Genomic DNA, 10,739 nt, shown 5'->3' on the forward strand with positions numbered 1-10,739 from the left:
GTGTGTGTGTGTGTGTGTGTGTGTGTGTGTGTGTGTGTGATTTGCTGTGTTTTTATTTTATGGAAAATAAAATTTAAAAATAAATAATCATGCCAAACATTTGTTTTAAACCCACACAGTATTTTTTTTTATTTCAATTTTTTTAAAATTTATTGAGGCTTGTTTGTGGCCTATCATGTGATCATCCTGGAAAATGTTCCTCACATTATTGAGACAAATGTGTATTCAGCAGTTGTTGGATGGAACCTTCTATAGATGTCTGTTACGTCCATTTATTCTAGAGTGCTGGACTTCAGGCCAGTAATAGCTGGGGACTTCAACACCCCACTTTTGTTCATGTACAGATCATTCATACAGAAAATCAATAGGTACAGAAGAGTTAACCTGCACCCACACAGTATTTTTAAGGAAAAAAGCCAAAGAAACTTTTTGAAAATATATGCATCTTTGTTTTTAAAATCTGTAACTGAGCTGGGCATAGTGATGCACACCTGTAACCCTAGCAATTGGGGAGGATGAGGCAGGAGAATTCCTAGTTCAAAGCCAGCCTCAGGAGATTAGCAAGGCACTGAGAAACTCAGTGAGACCCTGTCCCTAAATGAAATATAAAAATAGACTGGGGATGTGGCTCAGTGATTAAGTGCCCTGGATTCAATCCCTGGTACCAAAAAAAAAAAAAAAAAAAGCTGTAACTGAGCCAAGAGTGGTGATACATACCTATAATCCCAGCACTTAGCAGGCTGAGAGAAGAACATCACAAGTTTAAGATCAATTTTAGCCACTCACCAAGACCTCTCAAAATGAAAAAATAAAAAGGTCTAGGGGAATATCTCAGTGGTAAAGCACCCCTGGATTCAATCCCAAGTGCCCACCACACATACACATGCACAAAATTGCAATTTCGGAGCATGTGTAAGGTCCTGGGTTCTATCCCCAACCCTGCACACACACACACACACACACACACACACACATTTGAAAGAGTTGAGGCCATTCTTCCATAGCCACAGTCTCCTGTATACACAGCATGAGGTACCTGAAGTTCTTCCTGTGAGCCACATGCCCGGAGTGGCTACAAGGGCAGGTGACTCCACCTTGAAAATCAGAAGGTCAACGAACTCTTCCACAATTCTTCTTGAGTTCCTGTCTGCATCTTTTATCCAATGTTTTATTGATTTCTTATAAAACAATGCCCAAACACTTTGGGTCAAACTGCAATAAAACCTATGAAAATATACTAAGCCCAGTAAGAAGTGGATCTCATAATCACCAGAAATCAAAGACATCCACTTCCAGACACTTCCTGGAGTGCTTTTTACCAAGATGTCATAGGTCACAGTGCTTCCTGGCTCATCTCTGTCTCCTGCAGCCACTCCTGCTGCAAGGTCTTGATGCCTACCCAGGAAATGACAGCAACAAAAGCCATAGCTTGTCTTCTCCAGAGCACCCAAGTGACTCCACTCAGTCTTGAGACTACCGAGCCCCTTCTCTGGCCAACCTATCAACCTCTTCATTGCCCACAAATCCCGAATGACCAGGAACATGCATCTACTGAATATCCCTGCCGTGGGTGAGCTCCTCCAGCTGCACGAAGTCCTCTTTGTTGATCACCTCCTTCTATTTACTCCTCTTCCACCTGTTCTTCTTCCAGCCTTGGACCCAGTTAGTAATCCCATTTATAGTGAACATACTGTCCATATATAGAACCAATTTACTGATGTTCTGAGCCTTGCTTGTTCCATGGCTTTGCAGGCTGCATGGATTTCTGCTCTTTTGTTTTTCTGTCATCCAGGGAGTCTAAAGCCTATGTTTAAAGGGTGGCCTGGACCCCAGTAGACGCCAATTGCTGCTCGTGCCCTCCTCTGCCCATTACTGGAGCAGCATCCATCGATGTAGACAATGACAGAGTCTCCCATATAAGAAAATGTATCCTTGCCAAGGGCAGGGTCTAGCTCTAGGTTCTTTTGCACATACATCGTACTCGGCTCTGAGACCTCTTCTTCATGGTCATCTAAGGGCTCTCTGAGATGCTTGCTGACTTTCACTGACTCCTGGACGTCTGTATCTTCTTGCTCAGGTGGGGAAGACACCGGTCCTGTGGCCCCTATGTATGGTGTAGAAAATTCCTAGCCCATAGCAGCCCAGCCGCGCAGTGCGACCAGAGCTACTAGGCTTGCCAGAGGCAGCAGGCCCTGCATTGCTCAGGTCCACACCCACAGCCACATCGCTCTCCAGGCTCCGGCACACCCCACGATCTCAGGATCGTATTAATGATTATGTGAAAGCAGAAATGAAAAGCTCAGAAGTATGTCTGCACAAAAATAATTAATATTTTGTGTCTTAAGTTTATGATTTTGAAATAAAAACAATATTTAATATTTATACCAGTCAATATCTTGGTTTTCATGCAACTTTTTTTGAAATTATTATTATTTAAAATTCAGAAGTAGAGCTCTGCAGCATGGGATGTAATAACTGAACAAGACACTTTTAAGTATTTCTATTCCTATACTGTTCACTAGTTAGCATTTTGTAAGGGTATTTAGAGGTTAATACAATATAAGCAACACTGTAAACTCCTTATAAATAAACAGGTTACAGAAATAACTCAGAAGTAAGAGTTAGACTCTCTAGGCCTGTGGCATATTTACATCACACTGTAGTTTCTACTATATTTTTTAGTATTGTCTGTTGCTGTGATTTTTCTTAGATACTAGCAGGTAGTATTAATGAAAATCTGAAAATAAGACATGAAATAAAAATAGGTGGTCAATAGTGCTTAAGTAATTTAAAACTGACTGGAAGAAATGAAAAGCATTATGAAAAACTTCTGTTGACTCTTGTCTCTGGACAGTCATTGCAGGGCTTTTAAGATACCTTGTGTCATTGATTCTTACTTCCTGATTATTTGACAATAGTTGCTATTTTCTTGTACATTTTTATCTCTTAAGGATTGCTATGGCTATTTCAAATTTCTTTATTTCCCAGTTTTATGGAACAAAGGGTGAAAAACCCTGCTTTTATGTTGTGCTCATTGTTTTTTTTTTTGTTGTTGTTGTTGCTGTTGTTTATTTATATATTTTTTTGTTTGGCACCTCATTTATCAGGAAGGAGAAGATAAGAAGCCCAATTCCAAGACACTCCTAAAATTCATCACCTTGTGATCACTTTGGAGGCTGATCTCCAATTTGATTAGAAGTGATGCTTTAATAAAACAAACAAAAGGGATGATATGTTTCTGTGATGGTATCATTTAACTATTTTTTTCTGATTAATTTTGTAGGGTGCAATGATATCATAGTGTGATCTTTCACTTTTGTTATTCTAGTGCTGAAGGGTGCATAGTTGTGTAACCATCACCATCATTTAATTTTAGAACATTTTTATTTGTTAACTTAATAAGAAACCCTACAAATATCAGCTGCCACTTCCCAATTTCCCCTTCCCCATACCCTGGCAACAATTAATGTAGTTTCTGTCTATATGAATTTGTTTCTTCTGGATACATCATATAAATTGAATCATACAATTGTGGGTTTTTTTACTTAGCATAATGTTTTCAAGGTTCATACATGTTGAAGTATGATTGATGTTTTACTTTGTTTTAATATAAAACAGTATTACACTATATGGATATATCATATTGTATTTATCCATTTTTTCAGTTGATAGACACTTGAATTGTTTCCATTAGTTCCATTATAGATGATGCTACCATGAACATTTGTATATAAACTTTTGTGTGTTGACATATATTTTAGTTTTTTTGGGTATGCAATTGGAATTGCTGGATCAGATTTTATTTCTATTTTTAACAATTTGAGGTATCACCAAGCTGTTTCCCAAAGAATTGAACCATATTAAATATCTTCTAGAAATGCATGAAGGTTCTTATTTCTCCATATTCTTTCCCAGCACTTGCTATTGCCTGTCTTTTTGAATAATCACTATAGTGGATATGAACTAGTGTGGTACCATTGTGGTTTTGATTTGCATTTCTCTCATGACTGATGATATGGAGTACCTTTTCAAGTTTGAATTGATCTTTTTTTGGTATGTTCTTTGGAAAAATATCTATTCAAATTCTTTCCACATTTTTAATTAAGATATTTGTCCCTTTATTTTTTAATTATAAGATTCTTTATATATTTTGTATACAAGTCTCACCAAACTTATGACTTTTAAACTATTTGCTTCTATTCTGTTTATTAACTTTTCATTTCATTAGTGATATAATTTAAAGCACAAAGTTTTAAATTTATTGAAGTCCAATTTATACTTTTTTCTTAACTTAAGTATTTAGTATTATATCTAAGAAACCATTTCTTAAGTTCAAAAAGATTTCATACTAAATTTTCTTCTGAGCATTTTGACCCTTACACTTAGTCTATGATCCATGGTGAGTTAATTTTTTGTATATGGTGTGAAGCATGGATTGATCCAATTTATCTTTTGAAAGTAGACACTCTTTCAAGGAACATTATAAAATTTTATGACACATAGAAATGTTCTGAATGAATTTTAATCACATATTATAATCTTATAATCAAAAGATCATATTAGAATCTTATAATCAAAAGACATTTTTGCCATTTTAATGTGTTTTATGGAACAATGACTTAACAATATCTTGGTATTTCAAACAAATTAGTTTAATATTACATAAAACTGAACTAGGGATACTATGAATTTTTTTGGTACTAATGCATGCATACTTTTACTGTAGCTTAGTTTATAATACCATATTAAAATTTAACATTCTTGTGCATTGCATAATAACTTTCAAGAAATTAAGATAGAACGTGGGTAAGTCCATTCAGGGTGCAATAAAAAGCACCTTAGATTAGCTATTTATAAACAATAGAAATTTATTTCTCATGATTCTTGAGTCTGAAAAGTTCTAGACCAAAATGCCCCAGGATTCATTGTTCTCTGATTGAGAGATGGTGCCTTCTTGCTGTTTCTCACATGGTGGAAGGGAAGAACACAGTCCTTCAAGCCTCCTTTAGGAAAGCACTAATCCCATTCTTGGGGGCAGAGTCCTTATGGCCTGATTATTTCTTAAAGGCCCAACTTCTTAGTATATTTCAGTGGGCATGAGGTTTAAAATGAATTTTGAGAGAACACAAACCCTGAGACCACAGTGAACAGACTATTTGTAGATCATTAATTCAGAATGAATAATTTTTATATCTATAGCTTTTGTTCAAAATTATTTTGACTCTTCTATGTTTATTTTCCATACTTGGCCATTTCATTAGAATAATGACAATATAACACTATATTTATATTTAATTTGTCTGCTTAGTTTTAAAAATAATGGGATGAAGGTCAAGATTCATTGTGTAGATTATACTTCCTTTATTTAAATTTATTCTAATTCACTTATTAAATATCTCATGTAAAATTCAGACATTCCTTGATATGAATGTCATCTGAAGTTTTAGTAAAACAAGTACTTCTGCTGCATTTTGCTGTGTTTTGTTAAAAGAAAAAATGACTCTGTTTTCCAGGAGATTGTAGTTCTGAGTTTAAAATAGGTGAAACCTCTCCTAAAGCAGGAGGACATACTTAGGGCTTTTCATCTGAGAAATGATGCAGACCTTGACTTGAGCCCTGAAAGTAGGAGTTAACTTCATACCTCTCTAATACTTCCCTTGGGTTTGGATATTCGAGTTGCTAATTATTATTGGGCATTTTATGCAAGTTAGGAGCTGAATGGGGAGATATCTATGTGCTGAACTTTAAGTTGAAAGCAAAGAAACTATATGCTAGATCATCCAGTTTCCTTCCATTCTATGTTGATATCCTTTGTTTATATGCAAATATTTTGTTGCCTTCTATTTAAATATTGTGGCCTTGCCTTGGCTGTGCTCTGGTGAATTAAAAAAAGAGAAATTTACCTGTGCTTGAGCCAAAGTATTAAATTCAGATAGTTCTACTGTTCTCCTTCTGAAATCATCAGTAGGGAGGTACTAAAACAAAGGATGAATCTCAGGTGTGAATAAGGCTGATCGAGGCCTACCTGACTTTCTAGTGAAAACTTGGGAAGATCTTTGTTTTATTTTTTTATGGAATACAATAGTTTTTCGATCTGAGATGAATTTTTTCTTTTATGACATCAAAATGTTTTTCAATTAATTGTCACAGTTGTGTATTATTATGCTAGATGACTTTTGTTTTGATGCTCTATCTTGTTTACTTTTTAGACAAATACACAAACTAGCTTCCAAACCTTATAACTAGATAGCATTGTGGACAAGTGGGAGCTTAATGAGGAGACATCTACGTGCTGAACATGTTGTTTTTCTTTTTGCCTTAATCCATACATCTGGAAGCACTGCAGATGCTTGATCATATAATTTTGTGTGTATGTATATAAAGGTGTGTGTGTGTGTGTTTGTTTGTGTGTGTGTATGAATCCATATTAGGTAGGTATATAGGTAAATCAAATCAAGCAGAGATATCTCTAAGCTATTTATTCAGGCTTACTTCTTGACATCTAATTGACTCTTGAATGTTAAAATTTGATTCTATGAAAATAACGATGACATTTTTAATTCAGATGTCTCTATCTAAACTTAAGGGTTTAGCTCTTAGTATAACTCACTATTTTGGTAGAGATTTTGATAATATTGAAAAAATATTGATTTAAAAATATGAGTTTCAATTTGCTTAAATATTTCCCTTTCACAGAAAATGTCCTCCAGAACAAGTAAAAAATCTCAATATTTTATGTCCTCCTCGATATTACAGAGGGTCTTTTGGTTCAAATTCTTTCCAGATGCTTGCGTCTATTTTTTATCTTGGACTGACCCAAACATCCCTACTCTTGTTGATCTAGATGGGCCAGTCTTGAGTAATCCTGCCTGAAGGTTACTAAATGCCTCTATCTTTTTTTGTCTTCCTTTGGTATTTACTGTTAAATACTTCTATATTTTTAAATCGATTTTTATTCCTTTTTCTTAAACTGATAAAGACAGCAGTATATGTACAAAATTTAGAGTTAAAGATTAACATCCTAGTTATAATTTGTCTGTAATTCAAGGTTGTTTTCATTTGTTTTGTTTTTGGTGCCAAGAGAGGATATACCTCTTGATATGTTTGTATTAAAGATGTTGACATATACATAGCATACTTAAGGTCATACCTTGCAGATATTTATTAATTAGTTCTTTCTACCCTGTTTCCTTGTCAGAAACAATGTTAGTTTCTTCTCTGGTGAGTGACACATGCTAAAATTCATAGCTTTTATAATATTAAAATAATATTTTAAATTAATTTTTATTCCTTTTTTACAAAAACTGATAGAGACAGCAGATAAAGACACCTGAAGCCAGTGCTATAGAGTTACTAAATTCATTTTTCATCTTTAAAGAATTTAGTTTGAAAAAGAAGTTTTGAGTTCACTGAAATTTGAGAGGATAGTGAAGATATTTCCCCAACACATGCACGGTCTCCCCCATTATCAAGAACCCCACCAGAGTGGTCCATTTGTCACAACTGGTGAACCCCCATCAACACTTCATTATCATCCAAGGTCCATAATTTACACTGGGGTTCATTCTTGGTGCTATGTGTACTAAGGGTCTGTACTATGGGTCTTTAATGATAATATAAGCACTATGGGGGCTGGGAATGTGGCTCAAGTGGTAGAGCGCTTGCCTGGCATGCATGCGGCCCAGGTTCCATTCTCTGCACCACGTACAAACAAAGATGTTGTGTCCGCCAATAACTAAAAAATAAATATCAAAAAAAAAATTCTCTCTCTCTCTCTCTCCCCCCCCCTTTCTCTCTTTAAAAAAAAATATAAGCACTATGAAAATATCAGCAGAGTGCTTTCATAGCCCTAAAAATCTTTGTGTTTTTAAAGAAATTGTCCAAGTAAAGGTTGCAGGCAGACATATGTAGAGACCTAGAAAAGGCCTTGTTCTCTCACTGAACTTCATTTTGTACTTTATAGGTTTAAACACTTTTCTTTTTTAACTTTTGTTAACCTTTAGAACCTAATATTTGTTTTAGAAGTTTTTTGGTTTTTTTTGTTTTTTAATTTTACTTGGTCCCAGTGGGACAGATTGCAAGCAGTTTTCCTTATATTGCTCTTGATTTTATAAAGAACATTGTCAAATACCTGGGCAAGAATATTAGTATGTGGGGCGCGGGATCGCCCGCTCCCTGTGCGGCCAGGTGCCGGCTCCCCGACCCGGTTCCTCCACCGGTGTTTCTTCCCCACGCCCAGGTCGGGTCTAGGAGTGTCACAACGCGTCTGCCCTGTCCTTCCACAACATCTCGAGGAGACGGAAATGTTCAGGTTCATGCACTGCTTGCCGCCAGGATCAGACCCTAAGCAAGGTCTCCTGAGACGTGGGCGGGAGCCCTGGTCAGCGAAAGGCAAGGACGGCCAGGACCAGGCGGGCCTGGGAAATCGAAGGCCGGAACATGGATGCTGGGTTGCTGTAGAGAGGGGAGAGGAAGCCGAGGTCAGTTTGCTGAAAGAGCCCGCGTCTGCCATCTATTTCCGGAATTTGAAACCGGCTTCCTGAAGCCGGAATGGTGTCCCCATGGTTCTTTGAGGTCCTTGTCTGAGAACAAGGGCAACAGCTCTTGATTTGGAAGACTTAGACACTTCTCCTCAGTGTTGGGGAGAGAACCAAGAACTCTTTTTAAAGGAACTGTGGAATGTGCCCTTGGAGGCCCAAGAAAGCAGAAGAAAGATGCTTCAGACCAGTAACTACAGCCTGGTGCTGTCCCTGCAGTTCCTGCTGCTGTCCTATGACCTCTTTGTCAATTCCTTCTCAGAGCTACTCCGAATAGCTCCTGTCATCCAGTAGGTACTCTTCATTATCCAAGATATTGCAATCCTCTTCAACATCATCATCATTTTCCTCATGTTCTTCAACACCTTCGTCTTCCAGGCTGGCTTGGTCAACCTCCTATTCCATAAGTTCAAAGGGACCATCATCCTGACAGCTGTGTACTTTGTGCTCAGCATCTCCCTTCATGTCTGGGTCATGAACTTACGCTGGAAAAATTCCAACAGCTTTGTTTGGACAGATGGACTTCAAACGCTGTTTGTATTCCAGAGACTGGTGGCGGTGCTGTACTGCTACTTCTACAAATGGACAGCCGTGAGACTGGGGGACCCACGCTTCTACCAGGACTCTCTATGGCTGCGCAAGGAGTTCATGCAAGTTCGAAGGTGACTGCTTCTTGTCACACTGATGGCTGCCTTTCCTTCCTGATGGAAACTCTGCAGGAAGGGTCAGCCTCTGCACCAGGAAATAGCTGGACTTCCCTAAGACATGCTTGGGCCAGTTGTGTTCTCACAAGTTCCACGAGTTCCCCAGCAGACTCCTGTGCATAGTGCCTCCTCTCTCCTACCTCAGTTCCCCCCTTTACTTCCTTCCCTGCCCTGTTCCACTCCTTCTGCACCCCTCCTCTCTGCTGAGGCTGTGGCTCACCCTTTGAACCTACTAGTCCCCACCTTCCTGACACCACGCTCTGGTGACTGAAGGGTGCAGAGTGATAGCTGGGTGTTCTTGACTGATCCCCTCTTAGACATTTAGATTTTTATACCTAAGATACTTTTTTACATTTTGTAAATAGGAAATAAATTAAATTCTTTTTTTCATAGAAAAAAAGAATATTAGTATGTGTGCTTTTCTTACACATATTACAGAGCTGAGTATTACTCATGAATACATTCCTAAATGAATATTTAAAAGCATTTTCTAGGTTTTTATAATATGTGTATTTGACTTTATTTTAATTATTTTTATTAATTGCTTACACCTAGCAATGATTACCTGAGGAGCTTTGAGGTAAACTCCATGGATCTTTCTCTGATGTTTTTACCCTAGTTATAAATGAAGGAAGCACACACACTTTAAAGCACCCTTTTTATATCATTGTTCTGCTAAGAGATTTCCCACTTCTTTACTTTTTCAGAATTAAAAGGATCTCATTTACTGCTTTGAACTCTTCAGTTTGCAGTTGGAGTTTTTATTTCCTTTCACAACTCTCTCCCTGCCTACTTCTGTCTTTGTGGTGCTGTTGGTGATTCTCTCATATCTGAATACTGTCTGCCAATTTTTTATTACTCATGCAAATTGTAACCCTTTTTTTCTTCTATGAGTGCTTTGGCTCATTCATTTCTTTTATTTAGGGAAAAAAATAGTAACCTAGGTATTTTAAGTCTACCTTGAACTTGCCTCTTTCAAAGTCTTCATGGGAAGTAGGCTGTTTCATAAATGAGCATTCTGCCTTGAGTGAGGGGAGATTATACCCAATGAGCACACTTTCCTCTCCAGGCCTCAGGTATCTGGGGCTGTTTCTCACAGCTGGCACCACTGGGCTTGTAATGGGTATTTATTGCTCAGGAGTGACAGTGGATGATGATGATTATATAATAATAATAATTATAATTTCCCTTTTTTCTTGGAAATACCACCAGAAAACATAAAATTCCAATGTACTCAGAAAATACAGTTCAGAGAAGCTTCAAAGTGAAGATGGTTGGATTCAAATTGTCAGTCATCTAATTAAATAATTGATTTCCTATTGAATATTTAACAATAAGTGTTTTAGCTAGAGATATAAGACTTTAGATTACATTAAATTTCATCTGAATTTACGTTGCACTTTTTGAACATCAGTTACTTATTTAGAATTTTATAGTATTTTGCACCCCCCCCAGAGTGGCTGTGGGTGGGAGAAATAGCTTCTAAAAGAAAGTTATA

At 37.1% G+C, this 10,739-nt stretch overlaps 2 pseudogenes; one reads left to right on the forward strand and one right to left on the reverse strand.

Moving 5' to 3' along the window:
• Positions 1 to 1,473: 1,473 nt before the first annotated feature.
• Positions 1,474 to 2,198, reverse strand: LOC143388611 (ribonuclease H1 pseudogene; annotated as a pseudogene).
• A 6,516-nt stretch (positions 2,199 to 8,714) lies between these two features.
• On the forward strand, positions 8,715 to 9,203 carry LOC143388617 (transmembrane protein 138 pseudogene; annotated as a pseudogene).
• The last annotated feature ends 1,536 nt before the right edge of the window (positions 9,204 to 10,739 follow it).

Source organism: Callospermophilus lateralis, unplaced genomic scaffold, assembly GCF_048772815.1.
Source record: "Callospermophilus lateralis isolate mCalLat2 unplaced genomic scaffold, mCalLat2.hap1 Scaffold_300, whole genome shotgun sequence".
NCBI classification, from domain to species: Eukaryota; Metazoa; Chordata; class Mammalia; order Rodentia; family Sciuridae; genus Callospermophilus; species Callospermophilus lateralis.